The sequence below is a fragment of the Tympanuchus pallidicinctus genome, unplaced genomic scaffold (assembly GCF_026119805.1).
Source record: "Tympanuchus pallidicinctus isolate F22 unplaced genomic scaffold, pur_lepc_1.0 scaffold31, whole genome shotgun sequence".
Lineage (NCBI taxonomy): Eukaryota > Metazoa > Chordata > Aves > Galliformes > Phasianidae > Tympanuchus > Tympanuchus pallidicinctus.
Genome location: NW_026294749.1, coordinates 6,407,277 through 6,416,531, shown reverse-complemented (window position 1 = coordinate 6,416,531; position 9,255 = coordinate 6,407,277). Strand labels below are relative to the sequence as shown.

The following is a 9,255-nucleotide window of genomic DNA, read 5'->3' as shown; positions in this document are numbered from 1 at the left end:
TAGCATGTTAATTTGCTTAATTCTTCAGTTCTTGTGAAAAGAACTGTATGTGTGTTTCAGACAGTAAGCCAAGTATTTCACAGTCCTGCATAGAAAATCACTTTTTCACTGATACAAAAGTGGACTGACACCAAAATTTTATGAATGCTTATGTACGTGCACAAAGTGTGGTGCACCCTGCTCATGCAGATATGATGACATAAATGCATGTCTGCAGCTTTATATCCTCTAGCTTTCTTGTCTTGCTGCTTTCATGCAGCTCTGTATATGAAACTGGAAAATACAATAGAAGCAGCTTGAGAAACATATATAGGTCTATTCCTTCTTGCTACCTTCATTCTCATCAAATGTTTTTCTACCCATCAATTGGAATTTTCAAGGTAGGGATGGCAGAGAAGAGTAAAATCAATGAAAGCTGAGGTGTTTATTTTTTGCCATGTAAATGCTGCATTGAGGAGACATCAGTGTCTGTACTAGAAGTCCAGAACAAATCTTGCCCTGTACTGATGGGTTGTTCGAAAGTATCAGCATGCCCAAAACAGTTTTTCCCTATTGCTGTTTGTTTCCCCCAGATAAACAAATTTCACAATGGTTTACAACCCATCCCCAAAGCCTCCAGGCTGCTCTACTTGCTTTAGCTGTAAGTATGTGTGCAGCCTACGGGGTGGAATAATGCCATGATCCGTGTGCTGTGTTTAAAAATACTGTGGCTGTGCTTCTCGGTGGCTGCTGGAACATCAATGTGGTGATAAGTCCAGGGCTGGATGCTGAGTGCTGTGCCAGCTGCAGGGATTTCCAAAGGAGACTGGTGCTACTGGTATATGTCTAAGGTACCCACATGTCCCTTGGCTGAACAGGGTGTGCAAATTGTACAGTTGTCTTCCTATTCTTGTAAGCCTGTGCAACAGGAAAATCATACATTCTTAAGCATAAAACAAGAAAATGAGACAGCATAAATAAACCTGTGTTTCAGTTCCGTATCTGTGTGAAACTGAAGAAATATCAGCCAACGAGGTGTTGTGTTCTAAAGCATAAATATTTAATTGCCACTCTAAGGATAGGCTGGTAAGGGAGGATGGAAAAAGTTAACCACACACTTATTTTGCTTGTGGGCAAAAGTCCAGCAGATCTTTCATGAGAGGGATAATTATGATACGATGGTGCAGAAACGCGTGTGGTAGCACATGTGGATGCTGACCTGGCAGCTCCTGCCAGTGGTGATAGGGCTGTGCGATGCACAGAGTCATGTTTTCTGCTGGGAAGATGTTGGAGGAAGGGCTGAGGGAATGGGATGGAGGTAGGAGGGGCAGGCCCAATTGCAGACCCTCAAGTTCTACATCATTAAACATTCTGGAGAAATAATAGACGCTGGTGAAGGACTGGGGCAGTGGGTGACTGGTCTGAGTCTCTGAGCATCTTCTCTCCCCTCTCACCAAAATCTGCTCTGGCAAAACACCTGATGGAAAGTGATATAATTTGCAGTCAGATGAGGACATGCATATTAATGTAGGCTGCAGGAGAGAGAGGAAGGAGGACTAGTGCAGGAAACGTTACGTTATGTGGAGAAACAGGCTCCTTGGCCACTTTAATTGGCCTTTTCGTTGCAGCTCCGTTTCTGGCTTTCACCAAGGGATTTTATATGGATGGAGATTTTTTTTTGTCCTTCTTAAATTATTTATTTATTTATTTACTTTTTCTTCCTCAGAGCGAGCAGTATGGTGGGAGAGCTGCAGAGGACACAGCCCTGGCAGCACCACGATGATCAAAGCTGAAGGGAGGGCAGTGATGTCAGGGGCTCATAGCAAAGCTGCTGGGCGATGCAGCCTGGCTGCATGCAGAAGGATGACAGGCAGTGGAGGAGATATAGGGGTGTCAAAGGAACAATAGGGTGCAAAGGTGCCTTTGCCTCACCTTTGAATGTGTTCTCAACCCTTTCAAAAAAAAAAGTATCGTGCCTAAGCAATAGGTATACCTACCTGTAACTACAGAAACACGTTTTGAATTGCTGAAATTACAACAAAGGGGCATGTTTTACATGCAAAACTTGTGCATGCGTTTTTGGTAGCGTATGCCTTTTATTTCATTCAAAAGAAAGGCCTGTGAAGACTAGGAAAAGAAGAGGATACTGTCTCTTTATGAATACTAATAAGGAAATCAAGGGGGACAATGGCACTTCAAGTTTCATCTTTCCATTTCCTAGAGGCGCAAACTCTGCAAGTTGTCACCTTGGTGTATTCAGTGCCTCTTGAAGCACTAGACTCCTCCAGAGAGAATGTCAGCCCCAGCCCTGGGCAGTTTTGACAAACAGAGTATATATTGATACATGATAAAGTATGCTAGAAATCACCCCAGCGCTAAAGGCTACTATAGTTTTAATATCATCATTTGAATTAACAAGCATTCTGTGGAGAAATAATGAGCTTTCATTATTCAGAACATCATCCTTACCCCGGGAACTCAGAAACCATTAGCTCTTGAGAACTTAATGAAAAGATGATAAAGAATGTTTTAGATAAAAGTTTGAACGGGTGCACTTGGTAACTAAGGTAAAATATTAATGTTTCTCTCGGTGATGAATCGGTGTTGCTAAACTCGTGCTGTGGGAGGAGGCGGAGGGGTGGGCAGGTGTTCCCATGCATGAGGTGGTGGGCAGGGCAGAGGATGCTCTCTGGGCACCAGGCTGTTGTTAGTGGCATGCCGAAGGGATTCCCGGCTTTGTCAACGACTCGTGGCATTGCTGTGAGAGCTGGAAGGGGTGGAAGGACCAAAACAAAACGGGAAAAAACATTATAAAGTAAAACAAAACATCCTTCTCTGAAGCCACTGACCAGACGCTCCGTTTGGGCAAGTTGGAATGTGGTTGCCACTTTGTGAAATGCCATATGGGTGGCTTGCTATGTGTCTGCAATAAAAACCCTCGGTGCAATAAACGAAGAAAAAAAATATATAAAAGTTTAAATTTTATTGGGTGTAAAGCTCTTAAAGAACTGCTGCTCTCTAAGAGTATAAAGATTGCTGAGTCTCAGTGTAGTACCCCAACTGAAACGTGTTAGTCCTGCTGTTTTCTTCCTTTAACTGTAGCAATTTGCTTTCTTGCTGTTCGTTAATCCTCATGAGTGCGGGGGGAGGCAGCCGGGCCTCACCTGCAGGCGATGGGAGCGGGTGGCTGTCCTGCCTGGGCAGAGGTGGTCTGGGGACCCCTGGGTTCGAACTGCAGTAGGAGAATTGTCATCAGCGACCAGGGATGGGGGGAGAAGAAAGGGAACAAATAGGAATAAACTATCACATAAACAGTCTTAAGTCACGGTGCTTGCCGCTAACAGATGCAGTTAGGTAAATGCTGTTACCTCAAGAGGTGTTATCTTCTGGGGATCCTTATCATAATTTTGTTTTAAATCCGAACAGCTGTTGTTTAACTACCACAGACCACAATTTATCTACAGCTTGAGGCCATAAAGGTACCTTTATTACACTCTCTCCTTTTTTTTTTTCCATTTGATTTAATTTCAGTGTGTCTGACACCAAAATGCTATATACAATTTGCATATTACAATATGCACTACTGCAGATTCCATGCGCTGCTAAATGGGAAAATCGGAGAGGGATGGTAAATGGGTAAAGCTTGCAGTGACAAATAAAAGAGGAAGACGAGCTCCCATGTTTCATTTACATGTAAAATATTCTGACAATAGTTGTTTCTCCAAGAACAAAGAGCTGGTTTTTCTAGGGTGACTGGTTTATGATGGCTGCAAGAAAAAAAAAAAAAAGGATGTTTTTTCTGGCACCGGAACAGAAGCATGCTTATCTGAATTGAGCCCTGGGGCTTGCCATATAATTGGAATAAAACTTAAGTCTTACTTAAGAAACCAACAAATATGGAAGCAGCAACCATATCCAAAAGGAGCAGCCACTGTGCGTGAAGACTGAAAATCACCTTTCTGCAGGCAGTGTCCTGTCTGAAGTTGGAATCTTGAAAAGAGGAAATTGTGGCAAAATGTAGCTTTGTTTGGAGCATCTGGTGTTTTGCAGTGGATTTCTAAAACTTATTATCAGATAATGAGGGAAAGGCATAACAGGCGTTCTGTCATGTGTGGTGTGCATGGGCAGTTGTGGCTCTTAGAGGGTATCCTTCAAATTTCTGCAGTTCCATGCCCAACAACCTAGGGAGGGTATCTTCCAAACCCAGTTTACCACTTCAGTCATGCAAGGAAATTTGTCTGCATGTACTTGAGTTTCTCACAATTGCAATGCAGGAAATGCTTATTGCCTCTCTATGTACTTCCCTTTGCCCTCAGGGAACAGGGAGACCTTTGCTTATGGAGTTGTTCATCTAGCAGCTCCTACTGATGCACAAACAGTGCTGAGAAATACTCCCCAAATGAAAAGTCGGGAGAGAGAATTTGGATAGACCTTTACACTTAACCCCAAAACCTCCAGCGTTCTACTTCATATTAGTTTTTGTTCAGAATAAATAATAGTAATGACAACAGAATTAATTATGTGTATAACAGCTTGATGACAAAATATAACTCACCACCTGTGCTATCCTTCCTTCATGCTAGGTGGGAATATGAAGGCTGAACATGTCTCTGGGACTTGCGAGTGGGGCCTATGTTTTGAACTGTTTTTTTTTTTAAACACAGTATACATAATCTGTTGGCACTTATTAAAAAAAATATACCATAACCCAGGAAAAAAGTTGACCTTTCATATTATGACATCCATCGAGTAACATGAGACTGTTTAGCTTGGCTTCTCAAGGGCAAGCATGGAGGAAACCACCTGGTGGGTGGAAGTAGGCAGTGGATGCATGACTGCTTAATGACCACTTCTCAGTGCAGTTCTTGGGCGCTGCTGCTGATCAGCCTGGCTTCATCTCCTTACACAGTGCTTAATAACAGTATGGGCAGAGTGGACATGCTATGCAGATTTTATTCATTTCCTTTGATCCCCCTCAGATATGTCCTTGTTAATCTATTTCCTTGTTTTGGAAAACTGGAGAAATCAGGAAGGGACTGCAAAGAACCACCAAAACACTGTGTTAATGTAGCAGTGGAGTTTGCAGCATGGAGCACTTCTCCTTGCAGATGTTATGCAGTGCTTAATGTCATAAAATAATGAATGGTAGTGGGACATTTTAAAGGATGTGAGGGTATGTAATGGTGGCTAGTGTCTCTTGAATAGTATTGCTCCTGAAAATACAAATACACAAAATATGTTGTCTAGAATTACAGGGCAGGAGCAAATAAACAGTTAATTGACTGTTCTGTAATTAATTCTACATGCGTGAAGTGCGATACTTACGGGACTTGCCAAAGTAACATACACACTTCACAGTCATCTCCTGGTGCCTTTTCAGGTGTAGAGGATTTTGGTAGTCTCTGTAGCTCTGGAGAGTAATGAAATTGTTATAATTTATTCCTGATCTGCTGTTTTTAAATTTTTTTTTATTTTTTTATTTTATTTTTTTCCTTCCTACCCTCTTTTTTGAAACAAAATCTTTTTCATTGTCTCATAGTCCAGAGGAAAAAATAGTACAGCTGCTGTTTGGAAGCTCAATTATTCTTTGATACAGTGGAATTCTTTTCAGTTGGTTCTTGTCTAATTGGAATGGTTTATGCTTCTTGCTGTGTATTAATCTTAAACACAGGGTGTGACAGTAACATAGCCCAGTGGGCTGCAGACTGAGTGAAGGTACAGATATGTACAGAGACATAGATGAGGCCTTTGACTATCTGGCACCTGATTTTCCCCACCTTTAACAGCATATGCTGTAATTCCATAAACCCGGTGAAATGCTTGTTGCCATCATGCTGGGTAAGTAGCTCAAAACTCAGAGCTGCACATGTAGGAATATGGATGAGATCCTTCAAAATGAGTCCCGGCAACAGTAAATTCTTGACCTGGCTCTGTCTCATGGTTTCAGCAGTCCCCAAAGCTGTGGATCTCTGGACTTCATCCAAGTCTCTGAAGTCAGCTGTAATCTTTTCCAGTGCTGCCACAAAAAGCATCTGTAGTTTGGTGACACAACAGGAGTGTTTCAGACTGCTGAAACCAGGCTTGGGAAAGGAGCTCAGGGGAACTTGTGCGTGCACAAGGTGTGTGTATGTTCTCCAAGTATGCAGCTTGTGCTACGTGGATGTGGAGGTCATCGGGAAGCTTTATAATATGGACTTTGGAATCTCCAAAATGTCGTTTGTATTTTACCTTATTAAATATGGAGATCATGTCAAAGGTAAATGTCAAGGGTCTATAAAATTACCCTTCTTATCTCCTGTATGTTTATCAGTTGATAAATGGAAGAAAGCTAGTGCCAAAATAACTGTGAATGAATAATTTATAAATGACTAATGCATCGTGTGTGTTGTTTCAGGCAGAAAACAGTGGGACATCAATAATCAAAAGAAGTTGGATTAATTTAGCAGTATTTTGCAGTTAATATTGTTATCTAAATGCTGCAGTCTGAACCTTTGTCATCAGGAGATCCTTCTTTTTGTCGCTAAAAACTGATCCACAGATCACTGAAATCAATAGAAGTCAGCTGTTGACTTCATCAGGCTGTGAATCAAATCTATAATATGCATATCTAGCCCTTCTATTTCTTACTGCTTACATAGATTCTTGATTTTGAATTTCTTTAGTATTGTTCCATGGGATGGATGTTGGTTCATCAATTTCCTCCATCCCTGCGTGCCTGTGGATTGAGTGTCCTTGGCACAAAATTTGGTGAACTTAATGGAACAAGGATGGGGGAAATGTGACTGATGAAAGAAATAAAAATCTGCTCTCATATTTTGGATACTTGTGTTTCTGATTTATACAAGTGAAACTGATTTCTTGCAACCTATGTAAGACAGGCTTTTTTTTTTTTTTTTCTTTTTTTTTTTTTTTCTTTTTTTTTTTTTTTTCTTTTTCCCAGCATGTATTTTTCACATTCCTACTCCCCAGTAGATAACATTTGACAGATTTTCAGCGCTGGCCGCTGCGAATAAGGTTAAGCACTGAAGAAGTGAACTAGATTTTCTTCCTATTCCCTTCCATGTGATTTAAATATGGCCCATTTTGCCATCACATGACAGAGCTGCCAGAGATTGCCTCAAGGTAGTTTATGGCTTTAACTAAAGGTCATCTTATGGGGGGGAGGAGGGAGAATCCCGTGGAGTAGGGGGAGGGGACAAATGTATTTTTAAAATACATGCATTAAAAACAAAAGCTATTAATCATTCATTCGGGTGATACAAATGCAAAAGTGAAGCTGACTTTGTATCTGAGTGAATCACTTAGGGGAAAGAAAGCCACCAATAACAATAAATGCTCTTCTCTCCCTCCCTCCTTCCCTCCTTCCCCACAGCACGGTACCTCACGAAGGAAAGGTGTGCGGAGTGGTTGCCTTGATTTCAGTCTGCGGCTTTCGGTGCCTGACCTACATATCTGGCTAGCAGCTCACCGCTGCAGAAAATGCCCTCCTGCAAAACTTCTATCCCACTGGCTGCTAATAAGAGCAATTCTCACGTAGCACTGCATCCATCCCAACAATGTAATTGGTCTGGCTCTCCCAGCCGGGATCCGTTCCTCCTGCAGGCCCACGCTGCGCAGAGAAATCCCAGACCTCCTGAGGGCTGAGGGGCTCCGAAACCGTGCTATGTTATCAACAGCTACATGGTTAGCTAACTGCTGTGACTAAATGGAGATTGGGAAGCACTGCAGGCGAGGGATGAAAAGTGATGCCCTCCCATAGCACAAGGCTGATAATGCAGAATTGGCCAAAACAACGAAACTTCACAGACAGCGCAGCAGAAGGCTTTGGCTCTCTTGTTTGGGCATTTTATTACCTGGAGCAAAATGTGCAGAGAAGGGAGATAATGAAGTACTTGACTAATTCAGTGTGATCCAGCTGGCTAAGCCAGAGGGCCTGCAGAGCAGGAAAAGCTACAGAACTCACTGCTAGCCATTTTCCCTTGGTACCTGTGAAGCCAAAACAAAGAAGTGCAGAGATAAAAAAAAAAACAATAACCTGAGCAATATCAATATCGGGAAAGGGGGAGAGGGACAACAAAAAGGGAGGAGAAACCACTAAACTTCCCCTTCCTCTCCCTTCTGCTCTTTATCTAATAGGGGGAAAAATGTTACTTTCATTGCTTCGTGACATCTTCTGATTCCCTTGAGAAATTCACTGAATTCCCAAATGTTTAGCACCCTGTTTGCTGCAATGCTCAATGCCAACTTGATTTTTTTTTTTTTTTTTAATTTAACTATTATGTACCTTTTGTGTTCAGGAAAAAGACAGACAGATGCATTGTAGCGCCTTCACAAATTCGTGTTCAACCCATGGCCTAAAAGGCTAGATTCTTACCCATGGAGAGACTAGAAAATGTAGAGTGTACATTCCCCTCCCCAGCTTCTAGCCACTGGTGCATTTTCACCACTGCACTTTTTTTCTCTGACAGCCTGGCTATTTAAGCAGACGAGATGCATTGCTCCCTCTCTGCCCTTTCCTTTCTGCTCCCTGCCATCCTCCCTGTGCAGTTCCAGCTGCCCTAGCAAGCTGTTCCCAGAACCGGAGCGTGACGCTAGCAAGAAGCTGGCAGAGAATCAAAGGTGGCTACTATGCTTATTTGAATATCCAAGGCCAAACTTCGTACCTGATGTAACGCGGCAGCAATGCTGGGAGAGGAAATAGAGAAATACCCACCTTTGTGCAGGCAGAATTTAGGCCATGCTGCTCGTCGTGGCTGCCAGGGAATGAATCACTGCTGACCAGCCCGCCTGCCAGCCGCTGCTCACACCATTTTTTTTAACAGGCGGCAGCAGACACTGCGCATCACTGCGAGATGAGCATCACAAACATGCTTTGCAGGGAAGGCGACCACAGCAGACTGCCAATGCTCTACCAGTGCCAATTATAGCGACGCTTTAATCGTTAAATCTGCTTCATGAAAACGGGATCAGAGCCAAAGTGTTTGTGATTTGGAGGCTTGTACTAACTTTTGGTAGTTACCATCAGGGGCAGTTGATGTGACATCACCCTACAACTCTATGTGACTCTTATTTTTAATGGCCCACATGCCTCTACATGATAATTTTGCTGCTGGTGTTTGCTTGGCATTAGCTCGAGAGACAGCAACACCAACAACCAACTGTGAAGATGTGTTGGACATTTGCAGTTGTTATAGAAATTGGAGGCAATGACTGGAGCTTGTTCCCTCATACCTCTAAAATGGAAGTGCCTATTTGCTACCTTCTGCCTTGAAGCTA

At 42.6% G+C, this 9,255-nt stretch overlaps 1 long non-coding RNA gene across 1 annotated transcript; it reads right to left on the bottom strand.

The window, feature by feature from the left end:
• Positions 1-2,947: 2,947 nt before the first annotated feature.
• On the bottom strand, positions 2,948-7,821 carry LOC128087867 (uncharacterized). The gene is made up of 3 exons (XR_008210036.1): positions 7,360-7,821; positions 5,305-5,389; positions 2,948-3,211 (listed from the first exon to the last, which is right to left on the bottom strand). It is a non-coding gene; the product is annotated as an uncharacterized LOC128087867 (long non-coding RNA).
• Between the last annotated feature and the right edge of the window lie 1,434 nt (positions 7,822-9,255).